At 35.1% G+C, this 17,798-nt stretch overlaps 1 non-coding gene and 1 pseudogene across 1 annotated transcript; one reads left to right on the forward strand and one right to left on the reverse strand.

Moving 5' to 3' along the window:
* Positions 1 to 587: 587 nt before the first annotated feature.
* On the reverse strand, positions 588 to 659 carry TRNAD-GUC. Its single transcript has one exon. It is a non-coding gene; the product is annotated as a tRNA-Asp (tRNA).
* A 568-nt stretch (positions 660 to 1,227) lies between these two features.
* Positions 1,228 to 6,990, forward strand: LOC116033006 (annotated as a pseudogene).
* Positions 6,991 to 17,798: the final 10,808 nt, after the last annotated feature.

Genomic DNA, 17,798 nt, shown 5'->3' on the forward strand with positions numbered 1-17,798 from the left:
AATATGGAGGAAAAAAATAAAAAGCAAAAGAAGAAAATGGATCTAACAGGGACAAAACTACTACCTATTAATGCGCCACCGGGCGCTTGCTATGCGCGAAACGCGCACATCTTCGTATGTTTCCAATGCGCCAGTACTGTTCCAAAAACTTGTTTTTGCATGTGAACTCTATTTTCTCTTTCTTGCAATCTCTTTTCTTCATGTTGATTTTTCTATCTCAAAAACCGTGAAAAAACCTCTACTATGAATGCTCTAACTCTTCTTGTATTAATTAGACCGCTCTATGTCACCATAGCCTGATACATTGTTTACCTGCAAAATTTCTATGAATATTTAAATTATAATTTCATCTTAATTCTAAAATGGTTTGAATGTGAAAAAAATGGAAAATTTCATTTAACATTACTGTTATAATTGAAGATTTAATATAATTAAGTTAATAGTTATGAATTAAATACAAAAATGTCATTATATAGAAAAATGTTACAAATAAAATTACCACCGAAAAGGCAAAAGTAGAATAGTTCTTTCACAAAAGTATAGTGGCGGCAGATTAAATGAGGGAAAACGCCAAAGGAAAAAAAAATCGCCGTTGCCGGGGATCGAACCCGGGTCACCCGCGTGACAGGCGGGAATACTCACCACTATACTACAACGACACAGTTGGAAAGGCGAGGTCTCGTATTTATATGAACTATAAGTATTAGCTTACGAGGGACAAAGTTGCCGTTAATTGTTAACCACCAAAAGAAGCGCGCACGACCGAGTTGTATTACTGAGTTCCCTTTTGTACGAGTTCACTCAGTCCATGGAAACCGCTCGATGCTCAAATTTTCTCTCTCTATCTCTCTCACACAAGTCTCAACAGCCCAGAAAAACTAGCGCGAAAATCAGGTCTTTTGGTTGAAAATTTCATTTGTGGAGATCACGCTATCTGCAATTTTTGAACTATTATTCAAATTTTCTTCTAGCAAAAGAAAAAGAAATGACCAATCGGCTTAAAGAAAAACCGGGCCTTTACTCCCTCGAGGTTCTCTCTCTCTCTGTGCTCGTTCTACAACCTTCTCATTCCAAATCGTTGCCTCAACCTCCCTTAATCATACCTATACATACACTCATTTTATATATGCATATATGATCCCGTTTGTTTCTTTGTTTTCACTTTGTTTGTGCTGCAAATGATGATTGCGTGTGTGTATTTATAAAAGTCAAATTGGGTTTATGTATATGCAGAAAGAAGAGGAAGAGAAGGAGTTTGATCTGGGATCCGACGATCCAAAGGCATTGTTTCCCCTCACCATCACTTCTGGGGTCGGGTTTTCTCAATGTTTGTACCTAATTTCCAGGAAAAAAGGAAAAGAGAACTGGGCATTCTGAAAAAGGTGATTGGACTAACATGGTGGGTTGTTATGGGTAATGCAGGCGCTATGTATGTTGGGAGATGTTACAGTGGGGCAGGCATATCAGTTTACACGATGGCTGGAGCTGGTACGTAAGTGTAGTACCAATCATTGTTCCTCATCGACCTCATACAGTTGATACTATGCTCTCTAGCTTGATTGTGCTGTTTTTACTACAATGTGGCTTAAATGTCATTCTGTTTATTATGGAGTGATTGCCTTATTTTTCTGAATATTTGCCAATAAGAGACTAAGTTTAGTCCAATAGTCTTCTGATATGATATTACTGGTTTAAAAGGCTTGTACTGTTAAGTGAACTCACAGGAAAGCCAGGGGTGATTGTATTTAAGAGGAAAAAAAAAGACTTACACGAGCTAAAAACAAATGAAATTGACTAAAAATGAATGCTACTTATTTGAACTTAGAAGATTTTGATAGTGGTATGATTTCTTTTCACTTAGACAAGAGCTCAATGATAATGGTTTCATTTCATATAGCTTTATATCTGAAGCAGAATATTCGTCAGTCACCTTGTTAAATAAATGTGTGGGCGAACTGTACTTCTATTCACAAACTGAGGGAAGTACCTGGTGCATAGATTTATTTATGATTTACCTATTACTGGAAGATTGGGATTTGTATGGTTGTTAACAGCTCACCAATTGGGTAATGCTGTAATGGGCTCAAGCCCTTGAAATGACCTCTTTTTTTTTTCTTTTTTTTTTTTTTGAAAACTGAAATGACCTCTTTTTAAACACGGATAAGATTAAAGACATTTTCCTTTCTTGTCCCTGCTTGAAGCAGCTGACCTGAGAATACTAAGGTCCTGTTGATGCTTAATGCAGCACTTGAGCATAAAATTATGTCTCATTCAAGTTGTATTTTGGTTGATTTGTTAGCAATGTATATTCAAAGCTTAGTGCTTGATTCAATTCTTCCTTATTCTATTTTTCTGTTTCTTCAGGAAAAATGAAAATCTGGACTTGCATCCTCCTATTGATTAAAATCTGTCTTGGAATTATAATTGTATCTTTGTTCCATTGCAGAATCAAGAAATGTAAATGATTCTGAGCAAGCTTCAGAAGTGAGTTTGTGGGAAAGACTAGGTAAAGCTGCCATGTTGGACATTGAGTCAAGTTCCTTTTCATGGAACATGCTTTCTTCTCTCCACCACATAGAGCAAACTAGTAGTACTGAGCAGTCTGAGGAAGAAATGAATAAAGCATTGGAGGTAGTTAAGCCTTGACCTTCCCATTTGTTGGCTGTAAGATTTTACTTCTTCACATGGAGTGTAAACAAGTAGACATAACTTCTTTTTAATCTAGTTTTTTCCCCCCATTTTTTAGTAATCTTGTCACCTTGCAATTTTTAGTTGTTCTTTTCCTGCCAAAGTAACACAGAGTACACTAATGGGACAAAGAGGAAATAAATTGAGAACTTTGTACTGTATCCTTTCCCCCCTTTTCCATGGGTAGAACTTGATAGTACAAATGTGGGGAGGAGGAAAATAATGGCTCCCCCTGCATCTATATCACTTTAATTATTGTTTCATCATTCCATGTGAGCGCGCAGGTCACTGTCAACTCTGGAGGTGTAGTTTTTTTTGCACTATTCAACCAGCCTCGAAATGATGGATCTTCCCCCAAGGAAGCTGCAGCTGTTATAAAGATACCATCAAAAAGGATGGCCACCCAATCAGAACGTCTTGGCTATGAATTTGCAAAGTGGCTAGGTGTTCGAACTCCACAAGTTGTACCTCTTGCTTCATCAATTACCTTCCTATATTATTAAAATCAGAGGTTTGACTTTTTCCAAATCTAGCAGGGCAGAGTTATTCACAATTCTAGTCCTGAGTGGCTGCAGATAAAAGAAGCCGCAGACAAAGTAAAAGATGCTGCAATTTTAGAAGGGGATGAAATCAGTGAAATGACATGCTCAGAACTTTTAGAAGCACTTGACCTAAGTCGCTGTGTTTTACTGATGAAGTGCGTAGAAATTTGATTTTATTCTGAAAGAGTCTTTATGTAGCTATAATGAATCTTAGCATTTAACATTGGAGATACTTAGGCACTAATTAACAAAATTAAACTGGAAAAAGAGAAGGTGTTGTTTACATGTCTCAATCCTTGTTCTTAAAGGACATTATACTTGGGTCTAGCTGGAGGGTTTTTTTTTTCCCTTCTCTCTGTCTCTCTGTCTCTCTCTCTCTCTCTTTGCCACTACATGGTAAGGGACCCATTGAGAGGCTTTATCTATGGCATAGGAAAAATTATGAGAAAGCAAAATTCTGTTAATTAAGTATAATCTCTAATTCAGGCAATATTTACTTTTATTGGGGCTTTGTTCATTAAGTAGCTTTCAACCATTTGTTTGTCTGCACTAAAGCTCTCTCGTTTTGTCAATTACATATATGATGAAGCATGTTAACGTGATGCTATAATAAAGTAAATTAGTTATTCCTCTGAATTTTACTAACTACCTTTTGCAGTTACATACATGGATCCCCTCTGTTGGAGAGTTCAAATGCATTTGATTCACAGGAAGCTGCAGAGAAAACAGCAGCAGCCCTTGGCAGGGTCATGGTTTTGGACCTTGTCATAAGGAATGAAGATCGCCTTCCATGTCAACAGCTCAGATGGCGTGGAAACTCAGCAAATTTGCTGTTATCTGATAAGGTGCCTACTACAAATATGGATGGAGTGGAGGTGGATTTCAATCCTGCAATAAAGAGTTGTAGACCAAAAGTTATTCAAGCATTGCAGAAAGGGAGAAGATCTACTTCTGTTGATTCTCGGTTTCCCTCTCCTAATCCAGCATTAGTAATACAGTTTCCTAATCTCTCAGATGCCACAGAATCTTCAAAATCCAGCAGTTTTAGTGTTAAAAGCCTAACCTTAAATGAGCGAATATCTCCCGATTTTCATATTGTAGCCATAGACTCAGGGGTTCCACGCAGACCACCTGTTGGAAAACGTGTAAATGACCAAGAAAATTATCCTAAGTTGGTTGAGCTCCTTACCAACAGTTCTGTGTATGCTTCTAATCTGTTAAACGAGATAACTGGAGGAAAATTAGGATCCTCATCAGATGATTCAGAAATGATAAATGATTCACATTTGGCTAAAGTGGAATCTATTACTCAAAAATTTCGAAGTGGATTCCGTGCATCTCTGCGTGATTTACAGGGATTTCACATATTTCTTCTCACCCTTCATCAGAAATTAGAAAGCCTTTTGCGTCTGCTTCTTAACATTGTTGATAGGTCTTCCTCTGGCGATGCTGACAAAGAAGAATGGATGGAGTCAACATCATGTGCTAGTGGAATCTCTGGTAATTTTCCTCCTTCTCCAAGCAAGGAAAGGATGATCTGTGACAACAACTTGGATTCAAATGATTCAGACTTACAGAGAGCAGCATTTAGGTCATTGTCTTCAGTATGTAAAGAGAGCTTGGATAGTGGTTCTCCGCTTTCACGGGATAGTTGGATGGGAAAACTTAGTAAGGGCAGTGGAGACTCCCTGCAAAGTGTACGTTTGGCATCAAAACTCCGTGACTTGTACAAATTTGCTAAGGTCTGTGATATTTTCATGTTTTAAATATTTTCATTTAAGTGCATATAATCATTTTGCATTTGTTGGTGTAAAATGGTGGTAACCTTACAAGCTTTTAGAGTGACATAGAGGGGAAAGCATTTTCATTGAAGGAGTTCATGTACTACCCCAAAATTTGTCATGTTTTCTTATTGGCCTGATGCTAACTGTTTGGAATTGATTTTGGCCATTGGTATTTAACTTTTCAAAACCCAATATCCTTTCTCAGGGAGATGCAGAATTAAACAAAGATCTAGAACAATGGAATGAGATGCTGAAAAATGATGTAGTGAAGTTGTGCCAGGAAAATGGTTTCAAGTCAGGCTTCTTTGGAGGCAGTGATAATAATTACGTGGTTGATGCGTATGAGTTGAAGGTTGCATTCTTGTCTATAGCAGTTTTTGGCATTTTTACACTTGGTTTTTGGAAAATAAAATTTGTCTCTACTCTCTAACATTCAAACTGTTGATTCTGTCAAAACTCATTTTTACTTAAAACTCTTCACATCTTACAGGTCAGGCTTGAACACATTCTTGAAAGGATATCATTGATATCTGATGCTGCAAATACTGAAAAACCGTCAAAAGTTACAGACACCATGTTCATCGGTGGGGCACTAGCTGCAAGATCTGTATACACTTTGCAACATTTTGGAATTACACACATTTTATGCCTATGTGCCAATGAAATTGGACAGTCAGACTCTCAGTTTCCTGGCTTATTTGTGTACCAAAACTTTTCTGTAAGTTCTCAAATCTTTCTGTGCAAGCATAAGGATTCATTCTTTTGGGTCCAAACTCACCAAATGCTTCATTCTTTTAATAGCATTTTGTGACGATTATTTGGTATTCTGCAAACAGATTTGTGATAATGAGGACTCAAACATTACTGATATCTTTGAGGAAGCACATGATTTCATTGATCATGTTGAAAAAATTAATGGCAAGATTCTGGTTCATTGCTTTGAAGGGAAAAGCAGGAGTGCAACACTAGTTCTTGCATACCTAATGCTCAGAAAGTAAGTCCTGAATGTTTAATGCAATCAAACTAGTTCTGTTCTCTATATACGTAAGAAAAGGCTACATTCAGTGCAGATAACAAATTAGAAGAACATTTCCGAGTTATCTACCAGTAATGCTCACATTTCCTATAGTTTAGTTTCCTAAATCATTATAAATAGTTGATCTACATAAAGCTTGGTGCACAAAAGGTTTGCAGTCAATTATTTTGCAAGATATATTTAGTGTATAGTTTAATGGGACAATTTTGGTTTTTGAGTAAAATGAAACATACCCCTGACTGGATCACCTTAAACTTTGCATGTTTTCATGCCTCAATGATGGGGTAAGATGATTGAATGAATCTTGTTTGAAACGCTTTCATGAACTGTCATTATATCAAACGACCATCATAGCTAAAACCTAATGATGGTTTTGCGAGAATCTTTACTAAAGATTGGTGGTGCAGGAACTTCACTTTATTGCAAGCATGGAATACACTGAAGCTGGTGCACCGGAGAGCCCTACCTAATGATGGTTTTGCGAGGGTTCTTATGGACCTCGATAAGAAGTTACATGGTGTGCTCTCCATTGAATGGCAACAGCGGAAACCAACAATGAAGGTATGCTCCATATGTGGAAACAATGCTGGCTTAAGCAGCAGTTCACTTAATCTTCATTTGCAGAAAGCCCACAAGAAACAGCCAACTGGAAGCATGGATACTACAATGAGCATGGAAGTGCAGAAGGCGTTGGATGATCTGCAAATAACCCGAATTGGAAACGTCAGCCCTACACCAATGGAGCCCCATCCGCTGACAGATGAATAGGAAGGTTCGGGCAATTTTATTTCGTCTCGAGTAATTCATACACATCCTGTTTCCACACAGAAATAACTCTGATACAACTTTTTGAGCTTGTGTAGTGACTGTCCATGGAGTAATATAAATTTTGGTATAATGACAGTATATCTAGAAGCCTTTATTCATGTCAAAAAGTGTAAATCCAATGGTAAAATACTGATTCTAGGAAGCAAATTTAATCATTTCTCAACTTCTATATAGCACTACTTCCATCCAGCTTGGTGTGTATATCCTTGTAAGGTTCCTGCAAAAAGAGTTTTCACCCAGTGTATACCAACTAATCCTTTCAAACCCCCAGTGGCCAGTCCAAATGAAGCAACCAGCAAAACAACCAAATATTTTACAGGTAAAACAATGAAAGATTTAAACCGGGATTAGTTCGGAAGCTGGTGCAGGAGGATCACTATTTTTTTGCAATAGATAAATAGACAATATGCAAGGACCTTGTGATTTGATGGCATCGTCGTGGGCTTTGTGGCCCTTCCAAACGGAAGGTCATAGGAGGATATTGGCATATTATATTGCGTAAAGGAAAAGGAAAAGTAGGGATGTCAATGGGTCGGGGATGGCTACATTCATCACTTGATCCACCTTATATTTTCTCCACCCACCCCTACCTCAATCCGCATCGGGTGGACATTTTCAAAACTCACTCTTGCCCCCCTGGGTGCGGGTGCCCACTATGCATACCAAACAACTTGTTATATATTAAAAAAATTGAAATAATATTTAAATTACTACACATAATAAAATAATAATAAAATCACTAGTTATATTAAAACATAATAATAGAAATAATTAAATATAATAACTAAATTGTTAATTTTTTTTTAAAAAATAAACATATTAGTTTAGAACTAAAAATAATACTTCGTAAAAAGTTAGTAAAAGTTCTAGAAACCGTTATAATTAACTCTATATATATATATAATGGGCCGGATGAGGTTATAGGTGGATTTTGTACATAAAACTCGAATCCAACCTGGATTCGGGTGGATATCTGCGGGACGTATTGAAATGGTCATTCTAATGCCTTCCCCATTAGCAACTTTTGTTGAGTTTTTCAAACTTAGAAATTAGAGCTTGTGATTTTAACAAATGTGAAGTGGTAGTTTTTTGGGCAAACTTGAGATTTTGGCAGACCATGGTGGGCCCCGCGGTGAGAAAGAAAACTGCGTCTCACGCCTCGCGCCCAGGCGGGCGCGTAATTCATTTCTTTTTATTTATTTTTTTTTAGTTTTTGTTTTGTTTTGTTTTTTTCTTTTGTCTTTTTCCCAACTTATTTTTTCTTTCTTAATCACACTTACACAAGCTCATAAAAAACGACACCAAAATTTTAACTACCGAGTAAGGGGTAAGGAAAAGCAATTGACAAGTGGAGGTTGGATGAGAGGACACAACATTTTAAGATCCTTTAAAAGTGGGGATGGGTATTGCAGGATTCGGATTTGGGGTTGGGCCCCATCAAGAGTTATGGCTATAATTGGGAATTTGGTGCGGTGAACATCAAATTAAAAGCCCTCACGGGAAACTTGGCCGCCTTTTACTCTTTAGCAGCAAAAAAAGAAAAAATTACGCAATTTTATTACGGCACAGATAAGCATGCAACTTGTTAAATGCCGTTTTTAGCAGCTTTGAATTTATTTCCGGGAAAAAAAAAATTTATTTTCGCTCTCTAATTATTTTTTCCTGCTTTGGATAATTGAATTTGTATGGGAAAAAGTATTTTTTTTTTTGTATTTATTAATTATCGTGACTTAGTTGACAGATTATAAATTAACTAGATAAAAATGCATTATAAAAAAATTGGCGCGATAAACAAATATTTCGTACAACAAAAGAGTTTAATAGTTTTTAGAAAAAATTGTCATCTTTTACAAAAATATACTTATTACAACGATTAAGTGATATATTTTTAATTTTATTCATCTTGATTTGTGAATGAGAGCATCGAGTGTAGAAAATACTTTACTTTGTTCATAACTACTTTTTCAAAATACTGAAGCACAAAAAGTCAACAGTTGCCTCCACTGAGGCTCGAACCCACTCCCATCATCCATGTGGAAGTATTAACCAGGACACCGGGTGTCACTAGACCACAAGGTCATTAGCGTAATAAATATTGTTAAATGTATTAAACATGCGCTTGATATTTCTACTGATATATTTCTACAAACTTAATAATAGTCAATAAAGTTAGGTCTCTAACAAGAATTAAAAAATGTTGATGTAATTGTTAGTTGAAAACTTAATAATAGTCAATAAAGTTAGGCCTCTAACAAGAATTAAAAAATGTTGATGTAATTGTTAGTTGAAATGAATGATTCATATTATTTTGATTTTAATACTTTATTATTATTTTTTCTACTTTACCCTTTATTATATCATTTACTTTTTTAGAAATATCTATGCATTCTGTTAGTGTAAATTTTAGTAACGAAATATTCCATTAATTATTTATTATTTTAATTTACTCATTGATTTTCATAAAGAAAGTTTTAGGTTCGAACCCCATTATAATCAGAATTGACATAATTGTTGAACATATACTATGGATATGTTAGAGTATATTATATATATATATATATATATATATATATATATATATATATATATATATATATGTATATATATTAACATGAACTTTGGTTAATTAATCAAGAATTCGTTTACGTTAGAAGTGGCAACGAGAGGACGCATGGATCACGCCAAACTGGTAAAATTAATAGGGTTCTGTGTTGCAAAAACTATGTTTGGATACTATCCAGTGAGGGTGTTTCCCTTGAAAATTGCTATTGCACAAGTTAATCAAACATCTCTGCCACAGGTCATATTTATGGATTCTTGAAATATTTACTTTTATAGAAAATTTGATAATATGTATTGATATACGACAAGATACCGAATGGTACTTTGATGAATTCTAAAATACTAATTTAATAATGCAAACTTTGTATGCAAGTAACATATGTTAAAAGTGCAAGTAATAGATGCAAGTGTGCAAGTAAAATCACTTAAAAGTGCACTATTTACACTTAATAGTGCAAGTAATTTACTTTTTTTTTTTTTTTTTTTTACATTGGTTGTAACCCCTCGTATTTTCCGATAAGTTTGAGGTTCGGAAAATAGGTCTTTAAGTTATGACATTTAAGAGAAGACGGTTTGATGCTCGAAATAATTTTTTTAAGGATTAGTTATCGATAGGCTGCGAACTACGCACCGGTCACGAACCGAGAAATTTTAAGGATATAGATTCAGTTCGAATTTTCTAGAATTGGGATTATTAAATATCATACGATCAAGCCTGAATTTCTAGTTAGTTCAAGAAAATTTTAAATGGACTGTAAGGGATGAATTTTTACGGACTCTGTACCTATAATTCGCGAGAGACCGAAAAATTCCCAAATTTGGTGATTTGCGACGGGATTATTTAGATAATTTTGGTATTAGAATTTTCCGAATTAAGTTATAATCCTCCGAGCCTTCATCTGATTTAACCATAAACTGGCCAATTAATTTGTGATCTTCATAAGGACTCCATAGGGTGTTTGACATGTGGCAAATCCAATCCTAGACTAAGATTTGGCCATTTAATGTAACATTAATGAGGTATGGAGGCTTTGTACTTGATTGCTTGGTCTTCAAGAACAATATCAAACAAGATCATCTCATCTCTCTCCTACTCTCCATTTCATTTTCGTGTAACACACTAGGAAGAAGAAGAAAATTATTTTAGCTTAGTCTTCCATTGTGATCCAAGAACACTTAGGCATTTCTTCAACTCCAAGAGCTCTACTATAGGTAAGAACTTCGGTTTTGTTCGGTTCGATTCCTTCTAAGACTTAAGCTTTAACTTAAGTGTTAATATAAGTGCATGAAAAATATTGTTATTATGATGATGTTTTAGGGACTTTGGATTCAAGGAAAGATCTAACGCTTCTACGGTTTTAGAAATCTTCTATTGAGGTAAGGAATTCCCTTAAGTTGGAATTAGTCACTTGAATTTGGATAATTGATTTTGGTTGAATATGGTTTTTTGGAGCTTTGGGGATATTTTTGTATACATGTTCATAGCTTGGGTATGCTCTGTATATGTTGTATTTATGTCCATATGGGCTTATACTTGTGAAAATATTGAAGTAAAATCAAGCTAGTCTCTGTCAGTGACTTCCGTGGAATTTCTGGGAAAATTGGTAAGGTATTTTGACTCATTTTTTGTAGATATGTAGTTCAACAAGTGTAGAACCTACATATTGTCCACTAGACCACAAGGTCATTAGCGTAATAAATTTGTTAAATGTATTAAACATGCGCTTGATATTTCTACTGATATATTTCTACAACTTAATAATAGTCAATAAAGTTAGGTCTCTAACAAGAATTAAAAAATGTTGATGTAATTGTTAGTTGAAACTTAATAATAGTCAATAAAGTTAGGCCTCTAACAAGAATTAAAAATGTATGTAATGTTAGTTGAAATGAATGATTCATATTATTTGATTTTAATACTTATTATTATTTTTTCTACTTTACCCTTTATTATATCATTTACTTTTTAGAAATATCTATGCATTCTGTTAGTGTAAATTTTAGTAACGAAATATTCCATTAATTTTTTATTATTTTAATTTACTCATTGATTTCATAAAGAAAGTTTTAGGTTCGAACCCCATTATAATCAGAATTGACATAATTGTTGAACATATACTATGGATAGTTAAGAGTATATTATATATATATATATATATATATATATTATATATATATATATTATATATGTATATATATTAACATGAACTTTGGTTAATTAATCAAGAATTCGTTTACGTTAGAAGTGGCAACGAGAGGACGCATGGATCACGCCAAACTGGTAAAATTAATAGGGTTCTGTGTTGCAAAAACTATGTTTGGATACTATCCAGTGAGGGTGTTTCCCTTGAAAATTGCTATTGCACAAGTTAATCAAACATCTCTGCCACAGGTCATATTTATGGATTCTTGAAATATTTACTTTTATAGAAAATTTGATAATATGTATTGATATACGACAAGATACCGAATGGTACTTTGATGAATTCTAAAATACTAATTTAATAATGCAAACTTTGTATGCAAGTAACATATGTTAAAAGTGCAAGTAATAGATGCAAGTGTGCAAGTAAAATCACTTAAAAGTGCAACTATTTACACTTAATAGTGCAAGTAATTTACTTTTTTTTTTTTTTTTTTTTACATTGGTTGTAACCCCTCGTATTTTCCGATAAGTTTGAGGTTCGGAAAATAGGTCTTTAAGTTATGACATTTAAGAGAAGACGGTTTGATGCTCGAAATAATTTTTTTTAAGGATTAGTTATCGATAGGCTGCGAACTACGCACCGGTCACGAACCGAGAAAATTTTAAGGATATAGATTCAGTTCGAATTTTCTAGAATTGGGATTATTAAATATCATACGATCAAGCCTGAATTTCTAGTTAGTTCAAGAAAATTTTAAATGGACTGTAAGGGATGAATTATTACGGACTCTGTACCTATAATTCGCGAGAGACCGAAAAATTCCCAAATTTGGTGATTTGCGACGGGATTATTTTTAGGATAATTTTGGTATTAGAATTTTCCCGAATTAAGTTATAATCCTCCGAGCCTTCATCTGATTTAACCATAAACTGGCCAATTAAATTTGTGATCTTCTTAAGGACTCCATAGGGTGTTGACATGTGGCAAATCCAATCCTAGACTAAGATTTGGCCATTTAATGTAACATTAATGAGGTATGGAGGCTTTGTACTTGATTGCTTGGTCTTCAAGAACAATATCAAACAAGATCATCTCATCTCTCTCCTACTCTCCATTTCATTTTCGTGTAACACACTAGGAAGAAGAAGAAAATTATTTTAGCTTAGTCTTCCATTGTGATCCAAGAACACTTAGGCATTTCTTCAACTCCAAGAGCTCTACTATAGGTAAGAACTTCGGTTTTGTTCGGTTCGATTCCTTCTAAGACTTAAGCTTTAACTTAAGTGTTAATATAAGTGCATGAAAAATATTGTTATTATGATGATGTTTTAGGGACTTTGGATTCAAGGAAAGATCTAACGCTTCTACGGTTTTAGAAATCTTCTATTGAGGTAAGGAATTCCCTTAAGTTGGAATTAGTCACTTGAATTTGGATAATTGATTTTGGTTGAAATATGGTGTTTTTGGAGCTTTGGGGATATTTTTGTATACATGTTCATAGCTTGGGTATGCTTGTATATGTTGTATTTATGTCCATATGGGCTTATACTTGTGAAAATATTGAAGTAAAATCAAGCTAGTCTCTGTCAGTGACTTCCGTGAATTTCTGGGAAAACTTGGTAAGGTATTTTGACTCCATTTTTTGTAGATATGTAGTTCAACAAGTGTAGAACCTACATATAAAATTTCATAATGATCGGAGTAGTATAAGTATAGTTTTCGGAATTTTTCCCAAAACTGGACGGAGAGAAAAATATTTCGGACCAAGGGCAAAAAGGGAATTTTCTGTGTTTATTCGTGGATCAAAGTGACCAAAACTTTTGACGGACATCAAGTACTATAAGTTGGGGTTCTACCATAAAAATTTCAAGTGAAAAAGAGTTCGGGAACTATTTTTACCGGCTCAATCTTTCGGACTGCGCCAAGCTGAAATTTTCTGAATTATGCTTAGTATGATTATGGATGTGTTAGTGATAATTGTGAGGTAGTTAGTGAGTTAATGGTGATCAGGTGATGCTAAGGACATGGATTAATGATAGAGATTAAATGATAATCTCATGATTTTTGGGTTATGGTTAGGCAATGACCTTACCTATTAGAATTTATATATATTTGGATGTACGATATCCTCAAGTTATGATCTAATGGTGTTGATCATAGTGGAAGTTGTTGAGGACGATAGTTAAGGATGTTGGTTGATTTTAAGTGTGAGATGGACATATGAAGTGTATCCAAAAATGTTTATGAAAACTTACGTTGAAAAACGTATGCTATTTTGATATAAAGGTTGTCAAAACCTTATTGTTTGAGAAAATGATGTTTGAAAATCCTTCAGGGGCTAAAGAGGTAGCCGATATCAAATATTGGACTCATTTGTGAAATATGTCCAAAAGAAATGATTTAAGAAAGAAAAACTGAAGGAAGGAAAATGTTTTCAAACCCTTAGTTTCTGGAATAAGGTGGGGACCTACGGGAAGGCTTAAATGCCACGGCCCGGGGTTGGAATAAGGGTGGACCTACGGGAGGGCTGGAGTGCCATGGCCCTAGGTTGGGATAAGGAGACCTACGGGAAGGCTGGAAATGCCATGGCCCGAGGTTTGTATGATCAATTCATACTACAGAGCGAAGTCTATTCGCTGAGAAGAGATGGAGTTATGAAAAAAAAAAAGCCTCGTGCTTACTCAGGGGAAACTAAGTGAATTTTTGACTATGAAAATTATTGTTACTCTGGGCTGCGGTTCAGATTATTATGAGCATTAGAGCTGCGGTTCTATTTGCAAATGATGAAATTCTTGGAAATGAAAGTTTTGCAAACTTGTCTGAAAGGACATGAAAATGATTTTTTTTAAACTTCTAAACTAAAAATGTTTTCAAACCTTTGTCTACTTTTAAGTGACAAATGGATTTTCTTACTTAGCCGTCGTGCTAACTACACTTCATTGTGTCCTTTATTAGATGCAGATTAGTGTGGACTCTAGTAGCCCGATGAGCTCTAAACAAGATGGGAGTGGATGTCGATGTTGTAAGTTTAGCCTTAACGTTTGGGTATAGGAGAGATACCTGAGCGTGGCGGTAACACCGAGTTTTCTGCTGGTTAGACGCTTCCGCAACGTATTGTAATATTAGGATTTTGTAATAAATCCCAGATGTGAAAATTGGGGTGTTACAAATTGGTATCAGAGCTCAAGGTTGAGATCTAGGTTTGAACTTTAAGTTTGAATCTTTGGGGAATAGTAGTGGTCTTTTGAAACCATGGATTATAAGAAGAAAGTTTCGGGGACGAAACTCTTTTTAAGGAGGGTAGACTGTAACCCCTCGTATTTTCCGATAAGTTTGAGGTTCGGAAAATAGGTCTTTAAGTTATGACATTTAAGAGAAGACGGTTTGATGCTCGAAATAATTTTTTTTAAGGATTAGTTATCGATAGGCTGCGAACTACGCACCGGTCACGAACCGAGAAAATTTTAAGGATATAGATTCAGTTCGAATTTTCTAGAATTGGGATTATTAAATATCATGCGATTAAGCCTGAATTTCTAGTTAGTTCAAGAAAATTTTAAATGGACTGTAAGGGATGAATTGTTACGGACTCTGTACCTATAATTCGCGAGAGACCGAAAAATTCCCAAATTTGGTGATTTGCGACGGGATTATTTTTAGGATAATTTTGGTATTAGAATTTTCCCGAATTAAGTTATAATCCTCCGAGCCTTCATCTGATTTAACCATAAACTGGCCAATTAAATTTGTGATCTTCTTAAGGACTCCATAGGGTGTTGACAAGTGGCAAGCAAATCTAGACTAAGATTGATCATTTAATGCTAGCATTAATGAGGTATGGTGCAATTGCACTTGATTTCTTAGTCTTCAAGCTAGAGCTCACATCATCATCTCTCTCATCCTACTCCATCCCATTTTCGTAGATCACCCAAGGAAGAAGAAGAAAAAAATAAAATTTTTTAGTCTTCCATTGTGATCAAAGAGCTCCCAAGCATTTTTCAAACTCAAGTGTCTAAGTGTAGGTAAGATTTTAGACTTTGTTTGGTTGAAACCTTCTTAGAACTTAAGTGTTAATATTAGTGCATGAAAAATATTGTTATTATGGTGATGTTTTAGGGACTTTGGATTCAAGGAAAGATCTAACGCTTCTACGGTTTTAGAAATCTTCTATTGAGGTAAGGAATTCCCTTAAGTTGGAATTAGTCACTTGAATTTGGATAATTGATTTTGGTTGAAATATGGTGTTTTTGGAGCTTTGGGGATATTTTTGTATACATGTTCATAGCTTGGATATGCTTGTATATGTTGTATTTATGTCCATATAGGCTTATACTTGTGAAAATAGTGAAAGGAAATCAGGGTAGATTCTGGCAGCAACTTCCATGATTTACTGGGAAAAATTGGTAAGGTATTTTGACTCCATTTTTTGTAGATATGTAGTTCAACAAGTGTAGAACCTACATATAAAATTTCATAATGATCGGAGTAGTATAAGTATAGTTTTCGGAATTTTTCCCAAAACTGGACGGAGAGAAAAATATTTCGGACCAAGGGCAAAAAGGGAATTTTCTGTGTTTATTCGTGGATCAAAGTGACCAAAACTTTTGACGGACATCAAGTACTATAAGTTGGGGTTCTACCATAAAAATTTCAAGTGAAAAAGAGTTCGGGAACTATTTTTACCGGCTCAATCTTTCGGACTGCGCCAAGCTGAAATTTTCTGAATTATGCTTAGTATGATTATGGATGTGTTAGTGATAATTGTGAGGTAGTTAGTGAGTTAATGGTGATCAGGTGATGCTAAGGACATGGATTAATGATAGAGATTAAATGATAATCTCATGATTTTTGGGTTATGGTTAGGCAATGACCTTACCTATTAGAATTTATATATATTTGGATGTACGATATCCTCAAGTTATGATCTAATGGTGTTGATCATAGTGGAAGTTGTTGAGGACGATAGTTAAGGATGTTGGTTGATTTTAAGTGTGAGATGGACATATGAAGTGTATCCAAAAATGTTTATGAAAACTTACGTTGAAAAACGTATGCTATTTTGATATAAAGGTTGTCAAAACCTTATTGTTTGAGAAAATGATGTTTGAAAATCCTTCAGGGGCTAAAGAGGTAGCCGATATCAAATATTGGACTCATTTGTGAAATATGTCCAAAAGAAATGATTTAAGAAAGAAAAACTGAAGGAAGGAAAATGTTTTCAAACCCTTAGTTTCTGGAATAAGGTGGGGACCTACGGGAAGGCTTAAATGCCACGGCCCGGGGTTGGAATAAGGGTGGACCTACGGGAGGGCTGGAGTGCCATGGCCCTAGGTTGGGATAAGGAGACCTACGGGAAGGCTGGAAATGCCATGGCCCGAGGTTTGTATGATCAATTCATACTACAGAGCGAAGTCTATTCGCTGAGAAGAGATGGAGTTATGAAAAAAAAAAAGCCTCGTGCTTACTCAGGGGAAACTAAGTGAATTTTTGACTATGAAAATTATTGTTACTCTGGGCTGCGGTTCAGATTATTATGAGCATTAGAGCTGCGGTTCTATTTGCAAATGATGAAATTCTTGGAAATGAAAGTTTTGCAAACTTGTCTGAAAGGACATGAAAATGATTTTTTTTAAACTTCTAAACTAAAAATGTTTTCAAACCTTTGTCTACTTTTAAGTGACAAATGGATTTTCTTACTTAGCCGTCGTGCTAACTACACTTCATTGTGTCCTTTATTAGATGCAGATTAGTGTGGACTCTAGTAGCCCGATGAGCTCTAAACAAGATGGGAGTGGATGTCGATGTTGTAAGTTTAGCCTTAACGTTTGGGTATAGGAGAGATACCTGAGCGTGGCGGTAACACCGAGTTTTCTGCTGGTTAGACGCTTCCGCAATGTATTGTAATATTAGGATTTTGTAATAAATCCCAGATGTGAAAATTGGGGTGTTACAAATTGGTATCAGAGCTCAAGGTTGAGATCTAGGTTTGAACTTTAAGTTTGAATCTTTGGGGAATAGTAGTGGTCTTTTGAAACCATGGATTATAAGAAGAAAGTTTCGGGGACGAAACTCTTTTTAAGGAGGGTAGACTGTAACCCCTCGTATTTTCCGATAAGTTTGAGGTTCGGAAAATAGGTCTTTAAGTTATGACATTTAAGAGAAGACGGTTTGATGCTCGAAATAATTTTTTTTAAGGATTAGTTATCGATAG

This window comes from Ipomoea triloba, chromosome 10 (genome assembly GCF_003576645.1).
Source record: "Ipomoea triloba cultivar NCNSP0323 chromosome 10, ASM357664v1".
In the NCBI taxonomy this organism is placed as follows: domain Eukaryota; kingdom Viridiplantae; phylum Streptophyta; class Magnoliopsida; order Solanales; family Convolvulaceae; genus Ipomoea; species Ipomoea triloba.